The sequence below is a fragment of the Schistocerca cancellata genome, chromosome 6, assembly GCF_023864275.1.
Source record: "Schistocerca cancellata isolate TAMUIC-IGC-003103 chromosome 6, iqSchCanc2.1, whole genome shotgun sequence".
Lineage (NCBI taxonomy): Eukaryota > Metazoa > Arthropoda > Insecta > Orthoptera > Acrididae > Schistocerca > Schistocerca cancellata.
The window spans coordinates 26,956,766-26,980,762 of NC_064631.1; the positions used below are offsets into that span (position 1 = coordinate 26,956,766).

The window sequence follows — 23,997 nt, forward strand, 5'->3', positions numbered from 1 at the left end:
TGCGTGCAGATCTGCACGCGAATGTCATTTTGTTCGGGAATCAACAGTCTTGCACAAACACGTAACATGTGTAACTTTTCTGTCACCAACGTTTGGGTGGCACCCAATGAAATGTTCAGTATTTCAGAAAGTGATCTTAAGGTAATTCGTCGATCCTCCCACACAATGACAGCAGCAGTGTAAATGCTTTCTTCCGTAAGAGCAGCAACTGGAGCACCGGGTCTACCTTCCTTTGAAATTAATTGTGTACCCTCTTTAAACATTTTAAACCACCTTCGAGATGTGCTGTAGGGAGGAACAGAATATCCATAGGCCTCCTGTAACAATGTATAGGCCTCAGCTGAAGATTTGTTGAGCAGAATTTCAAAGCCGCATATTGTTCCTCGCGTGTTACCTAGATTGCAGCGGTAGGCGTTACTGAACGTGTCTGAACTTGCCTGCCACTCACAGACGGGAACCAGGAGTCCCAACAATGAAACTACTACGGTGTCGTTTGTTGCACATTAAACTAACAGAATATCACAAGATTAAATTTTAGCGTGAGAAATTATGACCATAAAAAATTATGATCATTTTTATTGAACAGCCCTCGCACGATATTTGAAGTCGATTATTGAAAACCACTGATCTGCCACGTTTAGTGGTCCTGCTTCTACTCGCCTTTACAAGATGTTTAAATGACAGTGTCCCACATTCCTAAAGGAGGTGCTATTGATAAAAAGAAGAAGAAAAGTTTCATAACTATATGTCCAGAAACCAATGCTTGTTGAGATACGGGCCGTTTAACTATGGAGCGCCACAGACTTTACCAAAAAATTTAACAAGTGCCGTGTATCAGCGATTACTCCGTGATTAATTACTAGCGCTATTGCCGGCCGGGGTGGCCGAGCGGTTCTAGGCACTACAGTCTGGAACCGCGAGACCGCTACAGTCGCAGGTTCGAATGCTGCCTCGGGCATGGATGTGTGTGATGTCCTTAGGTTAGTTAGGTTTAAGTAGTTCTAAGTTCTAGGGGACTAATGACCTCAGATTTTAAGTCCCATAGTGCTCAGAGCCATTTTGAACTAGCGCTATTGTACAACGGTAGCCTTGCAGAAAAGCAACGGCTGTGTTTTCTACGCGATTTATACGGATCGTGGGACAATACTTTTGTAGAAGAGATTGTATTTTTGACACCACTGAACCAAAGATGTTGCCCGAATGACAGAATCTATTGTTAGTATGTGCGCGCGGAACGCAGTAGCAGTTGCCGTTGCACTCTGTCGTAGGTGGGATGTAAGACTTGGAACTAGCGGCTGACTGGAAGAATGTAGCTGTTGGTCTATGGACGAATGATATTGTTTATGCTCACACTGAGCCAGTAAATGTTAGGTCGTAGTAGTTTCTATAAAAGTGTAAAGTGTATTATTAGTTTGTAAGGCTATAAGATTATCGAGAATTGAAGTGATACTGATCGTTAACAATATTGATCATTGTCCATGTCAGTTAGAGAGGGGCAATCAGTTGATACTGTAACTCGATGATAAAGCAACTGGAACAAATGTGTAAGGTAATGCAATTTTGTACATATAGTTTTAAGTATGCAGCAACGCAATTTGGATTTCGCTAATTTTTAAAGTATTGACCCTTGAATGTAGGAACCAAGTATTTTCCATCAGATTTAATGTAAAGGTTGATTAGGTGTACACGATTTGTAATATTTTGTGTGTTTTCTAAACCTGATACAGAGAAGTTAAATTTTGTAATCTATTTTGTCAAACGATGTCAGACTTTTTGTCATACAACAATCCAAGTGTTTTTAATTACGACAGCAAGTGAGAATTGTAGAACAGTTGAGAAGTCCACTGATTTTGAAGTTAATGTAAAATGTTTCATGTCACATTTTATGAAGGAGAAACTTTATTTTGAATACAATGTTCAAACTGAAGCATTTGGTCTTAGGATATCCCCTTATCAGTACCTCATCATCTTCTATGTCGTGTTTATTTGAAACCAATGAATAATTTTTTGAAAGAAATCATTTTTAAATCAGAGTCAGAGAGATATTAATGTACTAGGATCAGAAAAGTATTAATGTTTGTAACAGCTTCAATGCGGGCTGCATTGCACAGCGCTGAGCCAATATCCAATATTTTCACTGAACATTTGCAAGGTTATTCAATTATCAACCAATCTACTGATATTATTTGTATGAATCTATTTTACGGCCGGCATTGCACTTCGCTATGCCGGGATTGAATATTTTCTATGCGTACTGTGGAGAGACCAGGATACCAAGATTACATCCGTTGCAACTTTAGACTTTAGGAAAATTTATTTCATTGTTTATGTGAATAGGAAATGGTTCAAATGGCTCTCAGTACTATGGGACTTAACTGCTGTGGTCATCAGTCCCCTAGAACTTAGAACTACGTAAACCTAACTAACCTAAGGACATCACACACATCCATGCCCGAGGCAGGATTCGAACCTGCGGTCGTGCGGTTCCAGACTGTAGCGCCTAGAACCGCTCGGCCACTTCGGCCGGCGAATAGGGAATTTTATCAGTTTATTGCACAGGGCCATAGAACTCGGTGCTGACTAGACTAGGTAAATTTCAGAGGGATTGATTTCTTTATGAAAATTGCGTATTGGTTTTGCGGACTAAGTCATTTGCTCAACAACACATCACACATTAAATTTGCATGATACAAACATTACGCATTTCATATTCATTGGCGAACAAAAACACAATACTTTTACGAAGAACGTTACAAAGTGTATTTGGAAGAGTGCTTGATTCACAGCGGAAAATGATTGAACGGTGAGTCGGGATGCGTGGTATGCCGTTGCAGTAATGCCTATAGTGTCTACCTCTGCGTAACAGGCAGATGGGAATGAGAGGATCTAGTGAATGTATCACAGCAGGTACTGCTTACCGGACGCATAATTATCGGAACTTCACTTCTAGTTGTGACGAATGCTACCTCATGTAGGAATACGTGTCACTTTTTTTTTTTTTTAAACACCCTGTACTTCATCTGCAGTTTCGGAAAAGAGCGTCTAAACGAAGTTCCTGAGAAGACATTAGTATTTTTCACTCCCGTTTCTGAAAGGACCTCATTGTGGACGATGCCTTAAATTCTGATTTTAGACTTTCCCCCTTAACAATCTGATACATTACATGGCATAACAAAACGCAGCTGTAAGTGGTGCAGAAAGTTGCAGATTAAACTACAACAAGACAGAGATGAAAATTGAATGAATACGAACCGTGGATGAGAGAAGATGGGACGTCGCTTTTCTCGGAGTTGAGCACTTCAGTCGAATATAGCAGCCTCACTGCGTACGTGCTTAGCGCGTATCGAGAACATGTTCCTGGAGCCTCCAGTTTCTTGCCGGCCACGTCACTGACGGGATGCCGGCCTCTCGATTGAGGAAACACAGGACTCGGGCAGAGCAGGAAAACCGGCTGGTTGCGCAACTGGCGGCTTATGTTTTCTCCTGCCTGCGAGGCCGCCGACGACACCGCCGCTTTCCAGGAGCCAGTGGTGCCCGCACGTGACACGCACGTGTTCCAGGGGCGTCTCCGTGGTCCGGTGGGCCCGGGCGCGCTCGCAGCTGATATCGCATCCGTATCTGTGTCTGTGGTCGAGCTCGCTCTTCCTGGCACAGCCTATCATTCCGTGCTGTCCTGTGAATCGAAGTGGCGCAGTGAGTAAAGTACTGGACTCAGTTTCGGAAGGAATTGTCTGTCCTGATGCACATTTTCAGCGGTTGCCCTTCATTAAAGTGACCCGATTTTGCCGGGCCAGTCCGGATATTCGAGTCCAGTCCCGCTGTCGCCAACGGATTCTGTCTAAAAGCGCAAATGTTCCTGTTTTTCGATATCAAATCAAGTTTTCAGTCATGTACGGTTTGAATATATAACTACTTATATTTCTAGCATTGGAAAAGTATCTATACTGTATTTCATCATCAATATACACTGAAGCGCCAAAGAAACTGGTATAGGCATGCGTATTCAAATACAGAGATATGTAGACAGGCAGAAGACGGCGCTGCGGTCGGCAACGCCTATGTAAGACAAAAAGTGTCTGGTGCAGTTGTTAGATCGGTTACTGCTGCTACAATGGTAGCTATCAAGATTTAAATGAGTTTGAACGTGGTGTTATAGTCAGCGAACGAGCGATGAGACACAGCATCTCCGACGTAGCTATGAAATGGGGATTTTCCCGTAGGACCATATCACGAGTGTACCGTGATTGTCAGGAATCCGGTAAACCATCAAATCTCTGACATCGCTGAGGCCGGAAAAAAATCCGACACGAATGGGACAAACGACGACTAAAGAGAATCGTTGGGCGTGACAAATCACTGCAGATTGCAATGCTGGGCCTTCAACAAGTGTCAGCGTGCGAACCATTCAACGAAACATCATCGATATGGGCTTTCGGAGCCGATGGCCCACTTGTGTACCCTTGACGACTGCACGACACAAAGCTTTACGCCTCGCCTGGGCCAGTCTTCACCGATACTGGGCTGTTGATGACTGGAAACATATTGCCTGGTCGGACGAGTCTCGTTTCAAATTGTATCGAGCGTATGGACCTGTACGGGTATGGAGACAACCTCATGAAACCATGGGCCCTCCATGTCAGCAGGGAGTTGTTCAAGCTGGTGGAGGCTCTGTAACGGTGTGAGGCGTGTGCAGTTGGATGGATATGAGATCCCTGATACGTCTAGTTACGATTCTGACGGGTGACACACACGTAAGCATCCTGTCTGATCACCTGTATCGATTTATGTCCACGCAACATGCTATTCAGTCTCCTTCCCCTCGTACTCTCACAGATTCATCGACAGTCCTGCAGGATTCATGGTGTCAATTCCCTCCAGCACTACTTCAGACATTAGTCGAGTCTATGCCACGTCGTCTCGCGGCACTTCTGCCTACTCGTTACACTCCATTAGGCAGGTGTTCCAGTTTCTTTGGCTGTCCATTGGACAATGGACAGATCATTTTAATACCTTTCGAGACTACGGACGGGTTCTTTTGAACTATCTACCTACATGGGATGAACTACAAAAGTGCTACCAATCTCTTACGAACGTTTCTGAAATTCAAAATTGATGATGACCACTTGTTGCAAGAGTGTGTTAACATGCTGCAGTTTGTCACATCTCAGGAAACAGAAAAATCGAGCACAGGAAAAACTGCCACAGATATGCGTCGGATACAAATGCACTCCACACCCAAACATATACCGAGGTGGCAAAAGTCAAGGGACAGCGATTTGCACATATACAGATGGTCCAACTGAACTGATAACTGACTGCAACTGGTTGTGTTTCGGCCACCTTTGCAGCCATCCGTGGACTTTATGTTCCTAAACAACTACTGAATTTTCACGGATGACAATGCGCTACGTCGCCAGGCCACATTTGTTCACGACTGGTTCAAAAAGCTTTCTGCACAATTTGAGCAAATGATGTGGCCACCCATACCGCCCGAGATGAATCCAGCCGCACATTTGTGGGTCATAATAGAGAGGTCACTTCCTGCACAGCATCCTGCACCGACAACGCTTTCGCAGTTATGGACGGCTATAGAGGCAGCGTGGCTCGGTATTTCTGCAGGGGACTCACAACGACTTGTTCAGCCTGTGTCACGTCGAGCTGCTGCACTACTCTGGGCAATAGGAGGTCCGACTCGATTGTGGGAGGTATACGTTGACTTTTGTCACCTCGTAGTACATATTATGAAAATATTTCTAAGACTGTAGAATTTGTGTAGTGTTTTCCCGGTGCAAATGTAACAGTCGAGTTGTCATTTCTTTGACTAAGTTATGGACACCTGAGAAAACGCAAATGAAAGTAGCGCCTTTGAAAGCAATACTGATGGTGAAACTTAATTTGAAATACAGTTGTATATAATTCTATCACTTCTTAAACCAAAGGGTAGCTAAGATTTGCTGAATCAAATTCATCCATCCCAGAAGTATGGGAGCATGAACAACTGAGTGTAAAACCTGTGTGCAGTTACCTAAATAAGTGTAGTGTCCTGTTTAGCAGCTTTTAAGATTTAAGGGTATTGTAACTACTCAAGGCAAAACTACGTTTATAGCATTTGTAGACTTGAAGAAAAGCATTGACAATGTTGACTGGAATGTTTTCTTTCAAATTCTAAAGGTGGCAGGGGTAAAATACAGGGACTGAAAGGCTATTTACAATTTGTACAGTTATAAAGAGTCAAGAGGTACGAAAGAGAAGCAGTAGTTGAGAAGGGAGTGAGACAGGGTTGTAACCTCTCCCCGATGTTATTCAATCTGTATATTGAGCAAGCAGTAAAGAAAACAAATGAAAAATTTGGAATTCGAATTGAAGTCCAGGGAGAAGAAATAAAAACTTTGAGGTGTGCCGATGACATTGTAATTCTGTCAGAGACAGCAAAGGACTTGGATGAGAGGTTGAACGAAATGGACAATACCTTGAAAGGAGGATATAAGATGCGCATCAACAAAAGTAAAACGAGGATAATGTAAGGTAGTCGCATTAAATCAAGTGACGCTGAGGGAATCAGATTAGGAAATGAGACACTTAAAGTAGTAAATGAGTTTTGCTATTTGCGAAGCAAAATAAATGATGAGGGTCGAAGTGGGGAGGATATAAAATGTAGACTAGCAATGACAAGAAAATCGTTTCTGAAGAAGAGAAATTTCTTTGCATCGAGTATAGATTTAAGTGTCAGGAAGTCCTTTCTGAAAATATTTGTATGGAGTGTTGTCATGTATAGAAACGAAACATGGGCGATAGACAGTTTCGACAAGAAGAGAATAGAAGTTTTAGAAATGTGGTGCTACAAAAGAATGCTGAAGATTAGATGGGTAGATCACATAATTAATGAGCAGGCACTGAACAGAATTGGGGAGAAGAGAAGATTGTAGTACATCCTGACTAAAGGAAGGAATTGGTTGTCAGGACACATTCTGAGGCATCAACGGATCACCAATTTAGGTCTGAAGGAAGCGTGGGGGGTAAAAATAGTAGAGGGAGACCAAGAGATGAATACAGTAATCAGATTCAGAGGGACGTAGGTTGCAGTAGTGACTGGGAGATGAAAAGGCTTACAGAGGATACAGTAACACGGAGAGCTGCATCAAACCAGTTCAAATGGTTCAGATGGCTCTGAGCACTATGGGACTTAACATCTGTGGTCATCACTCCCCTAGAACTTAGAACTACTTAAACCTAACTAACCTAAGAACATCACACACATCCATGCCCGAGGCAGGATTCGAACCTGCGACCGTGGCGGTCTTGCGGTTCCAGACTGTAGCACCTCGAACCGCTCGCGGCCACCCCGGCCAGCGAACACTCCGGGAATCGAACCCGGGACCTCGTGCTAGGGAAGCGAGAACTCTAGCGAGAGACCACGAGCGGCGGACATTTGCAAGGCATAGTCGTCTTGAAATACACGGCTCAGGTTTGGTACGAAAAAATGGTAAAAAAAGCCTTTGTCAGTGTTTTCTAAGGTTAGTTCATTGGCGAAGGAACTAATAAAGATTTTTAATAACAGGAAGATGGTACTTTTAGATACATACCTAGAGAATAATTTGAGCAATTTGCTGTTGTTATTTATTATTTAGACTTCGCTCAAACCGGATTTTATATTCGCATTTTACGTATAGAAATAGGGCTACTTTTAAACTTTGCATCTCAGAAATGAACAAAGATACCAGAAAATTTCCAAGGTCGTTCGAGATTGGGATCTTAGGAAAATATCGCAGACATTTCAGACAGTTGCTGTACTTAGCCGTCTTGGAATCTGTGGCTCGGTTTTGGTACGAAAAGATAGTACAGAGAAACATTTTTGAGTGGTTTTCCAAAGAACCGTCCATGAACTAATGGTGCCTCCATTAGCGCCTTAAGGTCCATCGTAGACCACATCAAACGGAAAGAGGACCTACCGATTTGCTTCATTTGTCTAAGCAGGTAGAAGTGTGTAATAGTTACACTTTGACCTTGTGCCGTAGCACAGTGAGGATTCTTGTGTTGGGTATAAAAACTATCCCTGGTCCAAGGGCTGTCCATGACACTTGACCCTACCTTCCTAACATAAATACAACTCGAGATAAAATTCACGGAAGAGTCCGCTTTTATGCCCGGCGTTTTGAAACATACCGATTAAGGTAATGAGGCAACACAGATAAATTGCAGATGTAACCATTCTCAGACGTAGCAGAGCCGCTCTGAGGTGATCCTGCGCCCCCAGCTGAACTTTTCGACCCCCCCCCCCCCCCTCCGAAAAATATTCTTCAATTTTTTCCACGCATATAACAAATTTTAATTAGTTACACATAATTAATGAAACAAAAGCGCAGAGAAACCGAGTGCAAGGATACCTCGTGAGAAGAGTTCTTTTGGTTGAGAATGCAGACACTCGCGCGCTGCGGCTTGCTTCTCTTCCTCGTTCTGATACCATTGCGTCCCTGCACTTATTTGAGCCATCGGAACACGTGTAAGTCTTTCGGGGCGAGGTCTTGTGTACAAGCCGGGTGGTCGAGAAATTCAGATTTCATATCCTCTATTGTTGCTACGTTTGATTGGGCAGAATGGGACCATCATTGTCGTGTTGCAACAAAACACCTGAGACAAAAGTAATTTACTTCCGGTTGCAAGTGCACCTAGGTTTCATCTGCTGTAGCAGTTCTGCCTAGGGCTGTTGATAAAATGCCGATGTATCGATACTGTTTCAAAAAGTGTCTATATATATCGGCGATATTTCGTCACCCTTATATCGATATCAAAATGGCAATACCGAGTGCCGATATTTTTATTTTATACTATATTTTTTTTCGCAATGTTCGATAACTATTTGGTGCTGTTCTTTTGAAGTTGTAGTTGAACATAATCTTTCTTTCACTGTGTGAAGGAGTCTCACTACCTTTTGACCATTCATCACTTCTGGTCTTCCTCTTTGACTGTGTGAAGCAAGTATAGATGGCACAGAAGAAGTCCGAAGGCACTGTAAGGTGGCGGTGTGAATGGAATAACAAGATTTCCGGTGTGAAGAAGTATCACGCTAGCCACATTTTTAACGCAACTAGTGAGCTATTTCTTTACATCGATATTCTTCCAAAACATTTGCTGAAACTGATGAACAAAAATCGAAATGATAAGATTGGTTTTTGCAGTGGGCGGAGACGCGTGAAGGGAAATGCTGACTTTTAGCTGCATCACGCAATTTTGCATTTGCATCTGCTATGCCGCTGGCGTTTGTAGAAATGAAAAACCAGGGAAAGTGTTCCAGACAAATCCGATCAGAGACGAAACCGAACAACGCACCCATGCGACACCTTTTATTAAGCCACTGACAAGCAATTACCAATGTTACCAAAGTCGTTACCGCCAAGCGTGAACTTGAATCGTTTTCCTATCAGTATTGCTCTAAGGCGGATAAGCAGGTTGCTATCTTCTTGATGTACAGAAAATCTGATAATAAATCAATACTTAATTTTTTTTTTGTCATCAGTCTACTGACTGGTTTGATGCGGGCCGCCACGAATTCCTCTCCTGTGCTAACCTCTTCATCTCAGAGTAACACTTGCAACCTACGTCCTCAATTATTTGCCTGACGTATTCCAATCTCTGTCTTCCTCTACAGTTTTTGCCCTCTACAGCTCCCTCTAGTACCATGGAAGTCATTCCCTCATGTCTTATCAGATGACCTATCATTTTGTCCCTACTCCTTATCAGTGTATTCCACATATTCCTTTCCTCTCCGATTCTGTGTAGAACCTCCTCATTCCTTACCTTATCAGTCCACTTAATTTTCAACATTCGTCTATAACACCACATCTCAAATGCTTCGATTCTCTTCTGTTCCGGTTTTCCCACAGTCCATGTTTCACTACCATACAATGCGGTACTCCAGACGTACATCCTCAGAAATCTCTTCCTCAAATTAAGGCCGGTATTTGATATTAGTAGACTTCTCTTGGCCAGAAATGCCTTTTTTGCCATAGCGAGTCTGCTTTTGATGTCCTCCTTGCTCCGTCCGTCATTGGTTATTTTACTGCCTAGGTAGCAGAATTCCTTAACTTCATTGACTTCGTGACCATCAATCCTGATGTTAAGTTTCTCGCTGTTCTCATTTCTACTACTTCTCATTACCTTCGTCTTTCTCCGATTTACTCTCAAACCATACTGTGTACTCATTAGACTGTTCATTCCGTTCAGCAGATCATTTAATTCTTCTTCACTTTCACTCAGGATAGCAATGTCGTCAGCCAATCGTATCATTGATATCCTTTCACCTTGTATTTTAATTCCACTCCTGAACCTTTCTTTTATTTCCATCATTGCTTCCTCGATGTACATATTGAAAAGTAGGGGCGAAAGGCTACAGCCTTGTCTTACACCCTTCTTAATAAGAGCACTTCGTTCTTGATCGTCCACTCTTATTATTCCCTCTTGGTTGTTGTACATATTGTATATGACCCGTCTCTCCCTACAGCTTACCCCTACTTTTTTCAGAATCTCGAACAGCTTGCACCATTTTATATTGTCGAACGCTTTTCCCAGGTCGACAAATCCTATGAAAGTGTCTTGATATTTCTTTAGCCTTGCTTCTATTATTAGCCGTAACGTCAGAATTGCCTCTCTCGTCCCTTTACTTTTCCTAAAGCCAAACAGATCGTCACCTAGCGCATTCTCAATTTTCTTTTCCATTCTTCTGTATATTATTCTTGTAAGCAGCTTCGATGCATCAGCTGTTAAGCTGATTGTGCGATAATTCTCGCACTTGTCAGCTCTTGCCGTCTTCGGAATTGTGTGGATGATGCTTTTCCGAAAGTCAGATGGTATATCGCCAGACTCATATATTCTAGACACCAACGTGAATAGTCGTTTTGTTGCCACTTCTCCCAATGATTTTAGAAATTCTGATGGAATGTTATCTATCCCTTCTGCCTTATTTGACCGTAAGTCCTCCAAAGCTCTTTTAAAATCCGATTCTAATACTGGATCCCCTATCTCTTTTAAATCGACTCCTGTTTCTTCTTCTATCACATCAGACAAATCTTCACCCTCATAGAGGCTTTCAATGTATTCTTTCCACCTATCTGCTCTCTCCTCTGCATTTAACAGTGGAATTCCCGTTGCAATCTTAATGTTACCACCGTTGCTTTTAATGTCACCAAAGATTGTTTTGACTTTCCTGTATGCTGAGTCTGTCCTTCCGACAATCATATCTTTTTCGATGTCTTCACATTTTTCCTGCAGCCATTTCGTCTTAGCTCCCCTGTACTTCCTATTTATTTCATTCCTCAGCGACTTGTATTTCTGTATTCCTGATTTTCCCGGAACGTGTTTGGACTTCCTCCTTTCATCAATCAACTGAAGTATTTCTTCTGTTACCCGTGGTTTCTTCGCAGCTACCTTCTTTGTATCTATGTTTTCCTTCCCAACTTCTGTGATGGCCCGTTTTAGAGATGTCCATTCCTCTTCAACTGTACTGCCTACTGCTCTATTCCTTATTGCTGTATCTATAGCGTTAGAGAACTTCAAACGTATCTCGTCATTCCTTAGTACTTCCGTATCCCACTTCTTTGCGTATTGATTCTTCCTTACTAATGTCTTGAACTTCAGCCTACTCCTCATCACTACTATATTGTGATCTGAGTCTATATCTGCTCCTGGGTACGCCTTACAATCCAGTATCTGATTTCGGAATCTCTGTCTGACCATGATGTAATCTAATTGAAATCTTCCCGTATCTCCCGGCCTTTTCCAAGTATACCTCCTCCTCTTGTGATTCTTGAACAGGGTATTCGCTATTACCAGCTGAAACTTGTTACAGAACTCAATTAGTCTTTCTGCTCTTTCATTCCTTGTCCCAAGCCCATATTCTCCTGTAACCTTTTCTTCTACTCCTTCCCCTACAACTGCATTCCAGTCTCCCATGACTATTAGATTTTCGTCCCCCTTTACATACTGCATTACCCTTTCAATATCCTCATACACTTTCTCTATCTGTTCATCTTCAGCTTGCGACGTCGGCATGTATACCTGAACTATCGTCGTCGGTGTTGGTCTGCTGTCGATTCTGATTAGAACAACCCGGTCACTGAACTGTTCACAGTAACACACCCTCTGCCCTACCTTCCTATTCATAACGAATCCTACAACTGTTATACCATTTTCTGCTGCTGTTGATATTACCCGATACTCATCTGACCAGAAATCCTTGTGTTCCTTCCACTTCACTTCACTTCTTCTTCATGTGCCGTCTCCTCTAAGAAGGTTGGCTGTCATCATGGCAATTTCTGATCTTGATTTGGCTGATCTAAGGAGTTCTGACGTTGAGCAGTTGTACCAATTTTTTAAATTGTCAATCCAGGATGTCCGTCTTCTACCCCTCGTTCTCTTCCCACAAATTTTCCCTTTTAGTATTATTTGCAATATTTTGTAATTTACTCCCCTAATAACATGGCCTAAATATTGTAGCTTCCTTACTTTAATAGTTTTAATTAATTCTTTTTCGTTTCCCATTCTTCTTAGGACATCTTGATTAGTAATCCTCGACACCCAACTAATTCTAAGTATTTTTCTATATGCCCACATTTCAAAAGCTTCTAAACTGTTCATGTCCTTCTTTTTCAATGTCCACGCTTCCATTCCGTATAGTGATTTTGAGAATACATAGCATCTTAGCAACCTCATTTTTGTGTTTAAACAAATGTCTCTCGAACAGAATGCATTTTTCATCTTATTAAAGATACTTCTGGCCTGTCCTATTCTCGATTTAATTTCTTCTGAGCTTTCAATCTCCTCATTTACAATTGTTCCGAGATATTTAAATTTACGTACTTGATCGACTCTTTCCCTATTGATTGTAAGATTTTCTTGTTGGTGTGTTTTAGATATCACCATGAACTTAGTCTTGCTTACGTTAAGAGTCAAGCCAAATTCTTCACTTTTTTCTGCGACTTTGTCAAGAAGTAATTGTAGATCTTTGAGGTTTCCAGCTAGTAGTGCAGTGTCATCAGCAAACCTAACATTGTTAATGTTTAGCCCATTCACTTTAATGCCAGCTATTTCATCTGATAGAGCTGCCTGGAATATGTCTTCTGAATACATATTAAACAATAAGGGTGAGAGAACGCAACCTTGTCTCACACCCCTCTTTATTTCTATATCATTCGATAACTCATTTTCTACCTTCACGATTGCGGTTTGATTGTAGTAGAGGTTATATATAATGCGGATGTCTTTCTTATCAAGTGTTTTCTTTTCTAACAATTCTATGAGATGATCATGACGAACTTTGTCAAATGCTTTATTATAATCCAGGAAGAACACATATAGTGGCTGATTAACCTCCATACATCGTTGCGCTAATATGTTAAAAGCAAACAATGCTTCTCTTGTACCGAGGGAACTTCTAAAACCGAATTGTGTTTCACTTATACCTTCTTCTACTTTTTTGTATATTCGTTGGTGTATAACTTTTAGAAATATCTTTAAGGTGTGACTCATTAAGCTTATTGTACGGTGATCATTACAAGTTTTGGCATTAGCCTTTTTGGGTAATGTAACAAAGGTAGATGTCAACCAATCCCTAGGAATAATTCCCGAATTATAAATATCATTAAACAATTGTACAAATATATCTATATGGTCTATTCCTATGAGTTTCAGGATGTCATTTGGTATCTTATCCGGTCCAGGGGCTTATCCTGTCTTTGATTTGTTGATAACATGTAATATTTCTTCTTTCGATATGCTTGGTCCTCGTTCTCCGATCATGTTATCATAAAATTTTTGATCTTTTCTTGTATCTTCAAATAGTTCTTTGACATATTCTGTCCACCTGTCCAGTTTACCTTTAACATCAGGAATTATTTTGTCATTTTTATCTAACAATAAACTTGTACTTTTCTTTTTATTAAGTCCACTTCACTGACCCCTACTATATCTAGATTGAGCCTTTGCATTTCCCTTTTCAGATTTTCTAGTTTCCCTACCACGTTCAAGCTTCTGACATTCCACGCCCCGACTCGTAGAACGTTATCCTTTCGTTGATTATTCAATCTTTTTCTCATGGTAGCCTCCCCCTTGGCAGTCCCCTCCCGAAGATCCGAATTCCGGAATCTTTTGCTAATGGAGAGATCATCATGACACTTCTTTAATTACAGGCCACATTTCCTGTGGATTCACATTACGTGTCTTTAATGCAGTGGTTTCCATTGCCTTCTGCATCCTCATGTCGTTGATCATTGCTGATTCTTCCGCCTTTAGGGGCAATTTCCCACCCCTAGGATAAGAGAGTGCCCTGTACCTCTATCCGCTCCTCTGCCCTCTTTGACAAGGCCGTTGGCAGAATGAGGCTGACTTCTTATGCCGGAAGTCTTCGGCCGCCAATGCTGATCATTTATCAAAATTTAGGCAGTGGCGGGGATCGAACCCGGGACCGAAGACGTTTTGATTATGAATCAAAGACGCTACCCCTTTTTTCTTTTTTTTTTTAATATCATTTTGTTCGGTTTCGTTCGTTGTATCTGATCGGGGCGGACGTCGTAAGACACCCTTTTAAGTTCGTTGTTGATCTATTAACTCAGTTTTTTTATTACAGAAGGCGACTAACCCTCTGACCGAGCACGCTGAGCTACCGTGCCGGCACCCATAGACCACTGTACTTAAATGTACAGCTCTAAAAACGGCAGCATATTTACAATGTGGAGTCGTTCTTTTTTTTTTGCCTTGTGGATCGATACTTTCCCATCGATATATCGGTAATTTTTTCCATTATATCGAGAGCCGATAATGATAACTCTTAAATATCGATATATCGATTCCCGATATTATTAAAAATGTTACCTTCTGTCCAGAAAGCCATTACCTTTCTTACAGGCGTCGACGCAACCATTCCTCAATGCAGCAGTCAACTGACGTAGCACCCGTCTTGCCGTGAGCTTTGTTGAATCGCTGTACATGATGAACAATATTGTATAAGACCAACACTAATTCCAAAATATTAGCCATTTCGTTTACAAAAATAAGCCTCTTTTCCTTCACAAACTCTTCTTCTGCGCCGATGTTTCCGTTCGTCACTGCGCGGTATATCTGTTCTGGGCGCGGAGCATCTTCTACAGAAGCCGCGCCTCTTTTAAAGAGGTTCCATAACACTCCCTCGGGGCGCTCCCTAATTTACTTTTACAGCTGAAGATTTCTCTACTTTGAGAATGTTTCTGTTTGCTAGAAACTCTCCAGTCCAATGACGCAGTTGGTCTGATATTCGTTACTCTCGCATTTTGGTTCATTCAGTGCGGAAATGTATCGAACGCGTTTCGATTGTCGAGCAGCACAGCATCTACCTGGACGCCCGTATCTGTCTACTGCTTTCAGGAACTCGTGAACGAAAAGAGCGAGCTGGGTTTCACGCGATTGTTATTTTCAGAACCTGTGTTGTTTCCTAAAAGGAGCTTTTTCTGTCTCCAGAAACGTCATAATATACGACCATGAAATAGCTACGCAAATATTCAGTGAGATCTTAATAAGATTTCAAAGAGGTAGAAAGATTGACAACTTGCTTTAAATATTCAGAAATGTATAATTGTGCATGTCACTAAACGAAAAAAACGTTGTATCTTCTAACAGTAATATCAATGAGTAAATGATTGGAATCAGTCATCTCTCACAAATACCCGGCTGTAGCAGTTTGTGGGCGTAATCAAAAGTAGTGTCCACATACGCTCAACCGATGGTGGAACAGTTGGCAAATTTCAGTTCTTTGCTAGGATACTGGGAAAAGGCAATCAATCTACAAAGGAGACTGCTTAATAAACAATCGTGCGATCTGTACTGAAACATTGCTCAAGTCTACGGCGCACATACCGGATATATGGAAAGTGCACTTAGTGAAATTTGCACGCAACCAGGAATCTGTGCAATTTGCGCCCATTATACCTGGAAACTACGTGCTCGCTGTTCACGGCCTGTGCTGTGTGACCCCGTCCAAACCACGTCGACACCGCCTCGCAAATGAATAACGTAAACAAAGTATCTTACTGCCAGTAGAAGAGCAATTGCCTACATAACGTTCTACGATATTGCCTCTTACATACGTGTGTGGCACTGGTTGTATTTGTTTTAAAGTTTATATACTACAGTACTTTTCTTTCTTTTATGAAGCATGTCTACATCTACATCTATATGATCACTCTCTTTGTGACTAGATATCGCCGCAACGAAGAACGTCTTTGTTTTAATGGTTGCAGCCCAACTCGCCTATCATAATCCGTTGACATTCTCTCCCCAATCTCGCGATTGTACTAAACGAGCTACCATTCCTTGAACTTTTTCGATGTCCACCATTAATCCTATCTGGTAAATATCCCATATCACACAGAAGTACTCTAGTAGAGGACGGGCAAGCCTAGTTAGTGGATCAGTTACATCTAAGTGTTCTACCAATGAAATTCAGTTGTTCGCAGCTCTTATTGTGTAACCTAAATTTAAAGGATTCCTTTTAGTACACATATGGCTAATTGCCAGTACACATGTGGCTAATTAGCAGCATACAAATATTTCGCCTAAATCATCTTGCAACTGATTTCGATTTGCTGATGACTTTACTAGACCGTCAATGACAGCATAGTCTGCAAACAATCTAAGATGGCTTCTCAGATTGTCTCCTAAATCATTAATACGAATTAGGAAAAACAGATGGCGTTCTTGATGAACCTTTCTGACAGGAACTCACGAATTCCGTCGCGCAACTGAGAAGATACTCCATAGGGACGCAATTTGATTAGTAGTAGTTTGTGAGGAACTTGTGTCAAAAGCTTTCTGAAAACCTAAAAATATGCAATCAGTTTGACATTACCTTGGGAGCATAAAGAGCCAGTTGTGTTTCACAAGAACGATATTTTCTGAATCCGTGTTGGTTGTTTATCAATAAATCGTTTACTTAGCGGTAATTCATAATGTTCGAACACAGTGTATGTCCCAAAATCCTGCTACAAATTGACGTTGCTGATAGACTATGAGTCCGTAATTCAGCGGATTACAGCTATTTCTTTCTTGGGTACTGGTGTAACTTGTGCTGCTTTCCTGTCCTTAGTACGGATCTTTCGACGAGCTATTGTATCAGCATACTGTGAAAGGCCCGTGACTGATATACAATCTCGGGCGGAAGACATGCCTTTATTAAGTGCTTTAAGCTGCTTTGCTACACCGAATATATCTACTTGTAAGTTACTCATGTAGGCAGTTGTTCTTTATAAGAATTCTGGACTATTTACTTCGTATTCTCCAGATTAGTAGGACTGTCATCCGTAACATTAGCATGCATAATCTGTCCTTAAATTAAAAATCGTTATCGTTTGCCACCCAAAAACATGTGTGTTCTTTTGTTGCCTAAGTTATGATGTTATCAAAGTTTTATGGATGTTCTGTTCTTTAAAGTGTATCTTATTTAATACACAGCTTTATAATGCTCATGTAGGTTCCACTTCGCAATAACGACAATGATATGCAGAATTATACACGGCTATCGCTTGTAAATAGATCTCGCACAATTTTAAAGAGAAGTGATGTTGAGAATCAGCTAAAACTTAGCAAAGCCTAAGTATTTTTTTTTTTCCTTTATTGAATTTCAATTCCCCCCGAAGGGGGCGGGCTGGCAGCAGCTTAGGACGCCGCTCTGCAGCCTACAGATTTTCTGACAAAGAGCAGGAGAATAAATAATAATAAAAAACAGGCGATAAAATCGGGGACTTAGTGAGTAACAAGGTGAAAAGAAAATGGGGAAATTAAAACAAACAACAGAGGGATGATGAAGCGAATAAAAATACATACGGAGCAGACAGGGGAAACAATAGACAATTAAAAAAACACGGCGACAGTCTGGATTCTGTTCGAAAAGTATATAAAATGCACACCCAGCGACAGCATGGTTTCTGTTCGCAACACAACACTGAATAGTCACTAGAACACAGCACGAAAAAGTCGGCAAAGGTGACACCACAGTCGAGTGCAGGTGGGGGAAACTGGACAGGAGATGGGAAAACAAAAAGGGGGGGAAAGGAGAGTAAAAGCGAAGGGGGGGGGCAAAGCCTAAGCACCCGATTGAATCTTTATTAGATTCTTTCCCACATTTCCGTCTGAGTTCGTCCCATTTTAAGAAAAATCTATCACAGATCCCTCGAGCAAAATCGATGACCACTGATAAGAAGAAAGTGTGGGTCACACCCACTTACAAGAACAGTAACAATAGGCCACCACAAAATTAAGGTCTATTATCCTTGAGATTCGTTTGTTGTAGAATCTTAGAACATATTCTGAGCTCAAACGTAGTGTCGTAGCTCATCGATGCCAAACAGCATGGATTCCGAAAACATCAAAAAAAATGGTTCAAATGGCTCTGAGCACTATGGGACTTAACTTCTGTGGTCATCAGTCCCCTAGAACTTAGAACTACTTAAACCTAACTAACCTAAGGACATCACACACATCCATGCCCGAGGCAGGATTCGAACCTGCGACCGTAGCAGTCCCGCGTTTCCGGACTGCGCGCCTAGCCGAAAACATCGGCCATGTGTAACCCAACTCGTACCTGAAAGCCACGTATCAAGACAGACAGGTAGATGCAGTAGTTCTCTATTTCCGAAAAGCATTTGACTCAGTACTACATCAAGGTTTACTGTCAAAAGTACGACCTTATGGAGTATCAAGCGAAATTTATGACTCGATTGAGGATTTTTTGGTAGGGAGGACACAGAAAGTTATCTAGGATGAGAGTCATCAATAGACCTACAAATTCGACTGTTCCCCAGATAAGTATGTTTGGACCCGTTGTTAATGTTGTGCAGTAGTGACCTTGCAAACTATATCCGCAGATGATATAGTTATCTATAATGAGGTACTGTCTGAAAAGAGATGCAGAAATGGCCAGGTAGACCTTTATTAGGTTTCAAAGTGGTGAAAAGACTGACAACTTGCTTGAAATGTTCAGAAATGTAAAATTGTGCACTTCACAAAACAAAAACTCTCTGTCCTATGACTACAATATCGACTAATCACAGTTGGAAACGATAACTCGTACAAATACCTAGGCGTAACATCTTGTAGGGATATTAAATAGAATGATCACATGAAGGGCTTATTTCAATAGTGGTACAAGTCCATTACTTCCATTTTTCTGTCTATAATGCTTCTGAAATTAATGGTCCTAACAAACAGAAAGAAAGGTTCATCTCTAGCAAGAAGCCATATGCTTGAATGTTTCTGGTATCTCAACTGCAGATTTTTCAGCGCTCATTTAACTTTAGGACTCTGTATCTGAGAATGAACAAAAATGGACTTGTACCACTACTGAAATAACCCCTTCACATAGTCTCAGTCTTGGTCAGGCAGGAGGGAGACTTCGGTTCATTGGTAGCATACTGGGGAAATACAATCAGTATACTCGTACAAAGGAGACTGCATACAAAACACTCGTGCGACCCATCCTAGAATATTGCTGGGACCCATACCAAATTAGACTAACAGGTAACATTAAACTAAATGAGAAACTACCCTCTGCCATGCTCTTCACAATGTTTTGCCCAGTATGGATGTAAATGTAGAATTATTGTTATAAAGAAAATTGTTTTTATTTTTTAAAGTCACATTTTGAGGTCGAGCACACGTAACACTAGGATTGGGAGATGTCATGTACTCGTATAACGCATTCCAAACGAAATGAACCAGCACTCCACAGACAACATTCCGGAGTTCGTTGAGGGATGCTTTCTGAGTATTTTAGTAGTGGCGCGTTCAGAAGCAATAAGGTAATTATGATTTAGTTATCTTTTATACCATAATTACCTTTGTTTCTGTGAAAATACTTTACGAAAATTGTAAACTCCTGTAATATGCAATCACCAAAACATAATAACACGAAAGGATCCTGTTATTCGTGGCCGTCTATGCAGAGATGACATACTGTTGCTACGTGGTTGCCGCGCGGGATTAGCCAAGCGGTCTGAGGCGCTACAGTCATGGACTGTGCGGCTGGTCCCGGCGGAGGTTCGAGTCCTCCCTCGGGCATGGGTGTGTGTGTTTGTCCTTAGGATAATTTAGGTTAAGTAGTGTGTAAGCTTAGGGACTGATGACCTTAGCAGTTAAGTCCCATAAGATTTCACACACATTTGAACATTTTTGCTACGTGGTTGCCATCGCTGCGGGAACGGTTGAGCATATCGTCATGGTGTTGTTTTTTTCATTGCATTGAGTGAACCCATAGACGTGATCCATATCGGTGGATACTTCATCAGTAAACCTATTCAATACTTTGTGTATCACTGTGCACATACAACTAAGACTGTCAGAAAAACCAACCTGTGACTCAAACGAGCAGTACTGACTACAAGCTTGAGGACTAGGAGCAAAGTAGGCCTCCCTAGTGTTAATAACAAGTACCGCGAGTCAATGGAACAAGTTTGTTTCCAAACAAGACGTAGAGCGCATACTGTCGACATTTTCACTGTTTTGCAGACATTTTCAGTGCAATCCTGATACAAGGGGTGAGAAATCAAACGATATACCTGGACTGCCTCCGACATTTTGTCGGTGGGGTTCTGGTTCTCCCTGTATACGCACAAAATGGCCTTTTCGTTGGAATGACAACGCATCTGATGTGCATTACACGCAGTATATGCTAATCCACGAGTGTAGACCATAATTTATTTTAAAGTATGCCTTGACAATAAGAAGAGAAACGATTTTCAAAATACACATCTGAAATTCGGCTTTAATGTTTTCCATCGCACTTTCTGAAGACCTGGTCCAAAGTCAAAAATACTGTCTCCAACAGAAAATTAAAAAAAAATTAGTCACTTCCGACTGTAAAAATTTAGACGTTACAGTTGTTGTCCAAGCATCTGCACCTCGCTCATCAGCGCTCCCACGGCCGCCTCCATTACAGGCTGTCGTGGGACACTACGCCAGGGCGGGCTGGGTCGGGCGCTCAGACCACCTACATGCCGGCCAAGTCGCGTGAGTTGGGACGGGTGGATTAGTGAACCCTTCCCCGGCCTTTTTTGAGTGCAAATCTCACTGGGTATAGATTTCACTGTTTGCAGGTTACAAGACACCGCACATATCGGATGGAACAGGGCACTTTCAACGTAAACAAAGAACGACAATACGAATGGTCAGAAGTTTGCTTGACTCACGGGAGAGTGCAAAGGAGACGCCGGAAAACCTGAATTGGGGAACTCTTGATGACAGACGATAACTGCCCCGCGGAAGCCTACTCACAGACTTCCTAGAATCAGCCTGAAGTGGATAAATTGGGAATTTATTAAAAGCGGTGGCTCGTTTTATTTTTCGGGTTACTATTCCTTGCTGTAGGGGCTGTGATTTTTTGAGATTTTTTGTCTAAACCAGCAAGGCAAAACAGAGGCCACTACTTCCACCAAATCAAGTGGATTCAGTGCTCACGTACTCACACTGAGCCGTGAACACTTCCTAGTTTATCAATGGGGAATAGTTGAGCATGATTACTACTGTTATCGGTGCCATGCGTGCAATGGTCGTGCCAGTTGCGCGATACGGACTCCTTTTACTACCGTTAGTGGCGCGAGACCTGCGCGACCTTGTAGCAACCGTTATAGTGCTGCGTTATTCTGTTATACTGGGGGTGAGTTCACGTAAGAAAAGAGAGACAATATAAGATTAACGGACTCATTTATTAAACAGTTGAGAATCGAACGATAATACAACCAAATGGGGCTGGGGGGAAGAAAGATTCGAGTTCAGCAGCCTGCCCCAACGTACGTTCATAACACGCCACGATAGCAGGAGGAAAGGAACTTCAGTAACGATGGCCGTATCATCAAATAGAATCCCATTTAGTAAGGGAAGGGGTTGCAGGCGTGCAACGACCACCACCAGGAATTAGCTAAAGACTAAGAAGATGCTACTGTGCGTGAATCGCTTGGTAGCCTCCCGTACTAAAGCAATAAAACCCGCAAGACGCGAAACTATTCACAATGACCTATCAGGTTCCCTCTGGGCCGCAGAGCGTGAATCTACAGTGCACTTCGGCGCTCATGCTTACCGAAATTCATCTCCTGGAAGCGGCACCTCCGGTCTCCGGCCCCTTTGTCCACCACCCATCCGCGGAGGGCGGTTGGCGCGAAAAACGGGCGCGCACCTGAACTGGCCAATCAAAGGGGACGTTAAAATTGAGCAGAAATAGCGTTTACAAGGTTGGTAAGGCAGGTTGGGGAACTGAGAACAGGAGAAACTTTGGCCACTACTGAATGTTCAAACGACACCACGTGCTACCCTGGCGATCGGAAAAGGGATGGGAAAAGGGAAGCCATCATGGCTGCTAGGAAGACTGCTGCCCTCGCCCATAAATAAAGAAAATTCCTGGCGCCAAGCTCCTCTCACAGATCAGTGTGAGACAAGCTGTAAAAATCGGCAAATAAATCAGGCAACCCATAGAAATTATTAATATTACCTAAATTATTATTTTACCGAGTACCAGAATGCTGGGATTAGAAATATGAAATACGAGCACTGAATGGTGAATGAAGTGCACGTCTTTCAGTATTACAATCCCGTACACATCACTACCGTAGAGACAGCAAAGACAATATTTGAGTTATTACTGCGCTCACAGAGGCACTTATACTCATTCCTCCCCTGCTTCATTCATGAATGGAACAGGAGCAGACCTAGTATGTGGCGCACTCGGAAGTACCTTCTTCCATTCACTTCGCCGTTGTTTGCAGAGTACGCATGTAGATGGAGTTTCCTTTGTTCAGCACTGTACATGCCAAAGTCCTGGACCAAATTCCAAATCTCTCCGCAGTGTCTTATGAATTGAGGGCATGAGATACCGTTGATGATGATGCTTTCGCCGGATCTCGGTGGTCCTCTTGGTTCTGCCTGACAAGGAAACCCTTGAGTGCGCGGCCGCAAAAGGACGATGATGGTTACGGTATTAGACGCCCGTAAATTGTCTGCCATGCAACCACAGTCTTGGCTGCCAATGGGAACAGGCGGCAGGATCGGATATATCCAATGGTGAGCACAGCATGAGGCCAAGAAGCGTAGATGAACTGCTTAGTTGAAAAATAACTCACAACACTGCTACAGTGCTTGTGGCGTTGATACAAAGCAGATCAATGGTAACGATAAACAAATCAAATGTTGCATTATATGTGCGACAACAGCTGCTGAAGTACACTTTTCGTCAGAATGGAACCCAAGGAAGTTTGCAGAGTGATAAAGAAGTAGCACATGAAATATTAGCGTTTCTGCAAGATGGGTCAGTGGAAGGTGTATGCTCGACTGTGCGGACAATGTACAGTACGTGAGGAGTACAGCGATGACGATACGTGCTTAACAAGTGAAAGCGATATCGAAACGGGTGACGAGCCATGTACTTCACCATCCTTGTCGGACAGAGAGCCACAAATCCCCTCTCCAGTGAAACGAAGTAAAGGACGATCGTTGTCCAAGGAGCGGGTACTAAATATAATTACATACATGGAAAGTCATCAGCAACATAGTAAAAGAAAAATATACATGAACGGATTTCGAATAAGACAGCAGCAATATGATCGTGTGGTGCACAAGAATAACTAGGGATATTCAAGAGAGAACACGGCAAACATGTTACAAAAACTGTTTCAAGGATGCTCGATACAATTTACAGTATGTGCATGATAGTGTCGTACTACGCTACGCACATCAATTTCCGCGCGACATAGATTACAATGATTTCGAGGGAAGCAGTGGGTGATTGCATAACTTCAAACAGTGCTACAGAATTGGAAGACGTAAGATAACGAAATTTCAAACAAACCGTTAACTTGACGATGCACAGAAAGGAATCCTGGAAATCAGAGGTATCGAGAGAGTTGTATCAAGATAACTAACATCAATGTCTTAACGCATTCGTATACAATTATGCCAACTGTTAATATGGATGGTAAATTGGCTGTAAAAGTT

General features: G+C 42.0%; 1 protein-coding gene across 4 annotated transcripts in view; it reads right to left on the bottom strand.

The window, feature by feature from the left end:
- Positions 1 to 23,997, bottom strand: part of LOC126190895 (protein rolling stone-like) — a 149,757-nt gene that overhangs the window by 103,560 nt on the left and 22,200 nt on the right. Inside the window, exon 1 of one of the 4 annotated variants that reach the window (XM_049931512.1) lies at positions 3,253 to 3,555. The exons of 2 other annotated variants lie outside the window; for them this stretch is intronic. The gene's annotated coding sequence lies outside the window, so the exon portion shown is untranslated. Of the gene's footprint in view, positions 1 to 3,252; positions 3,556 to 23,997 lie in introns of those variants that run through there. One more of the 4 variants, XM_049931509.1, reaches the window with a different exon arrangement.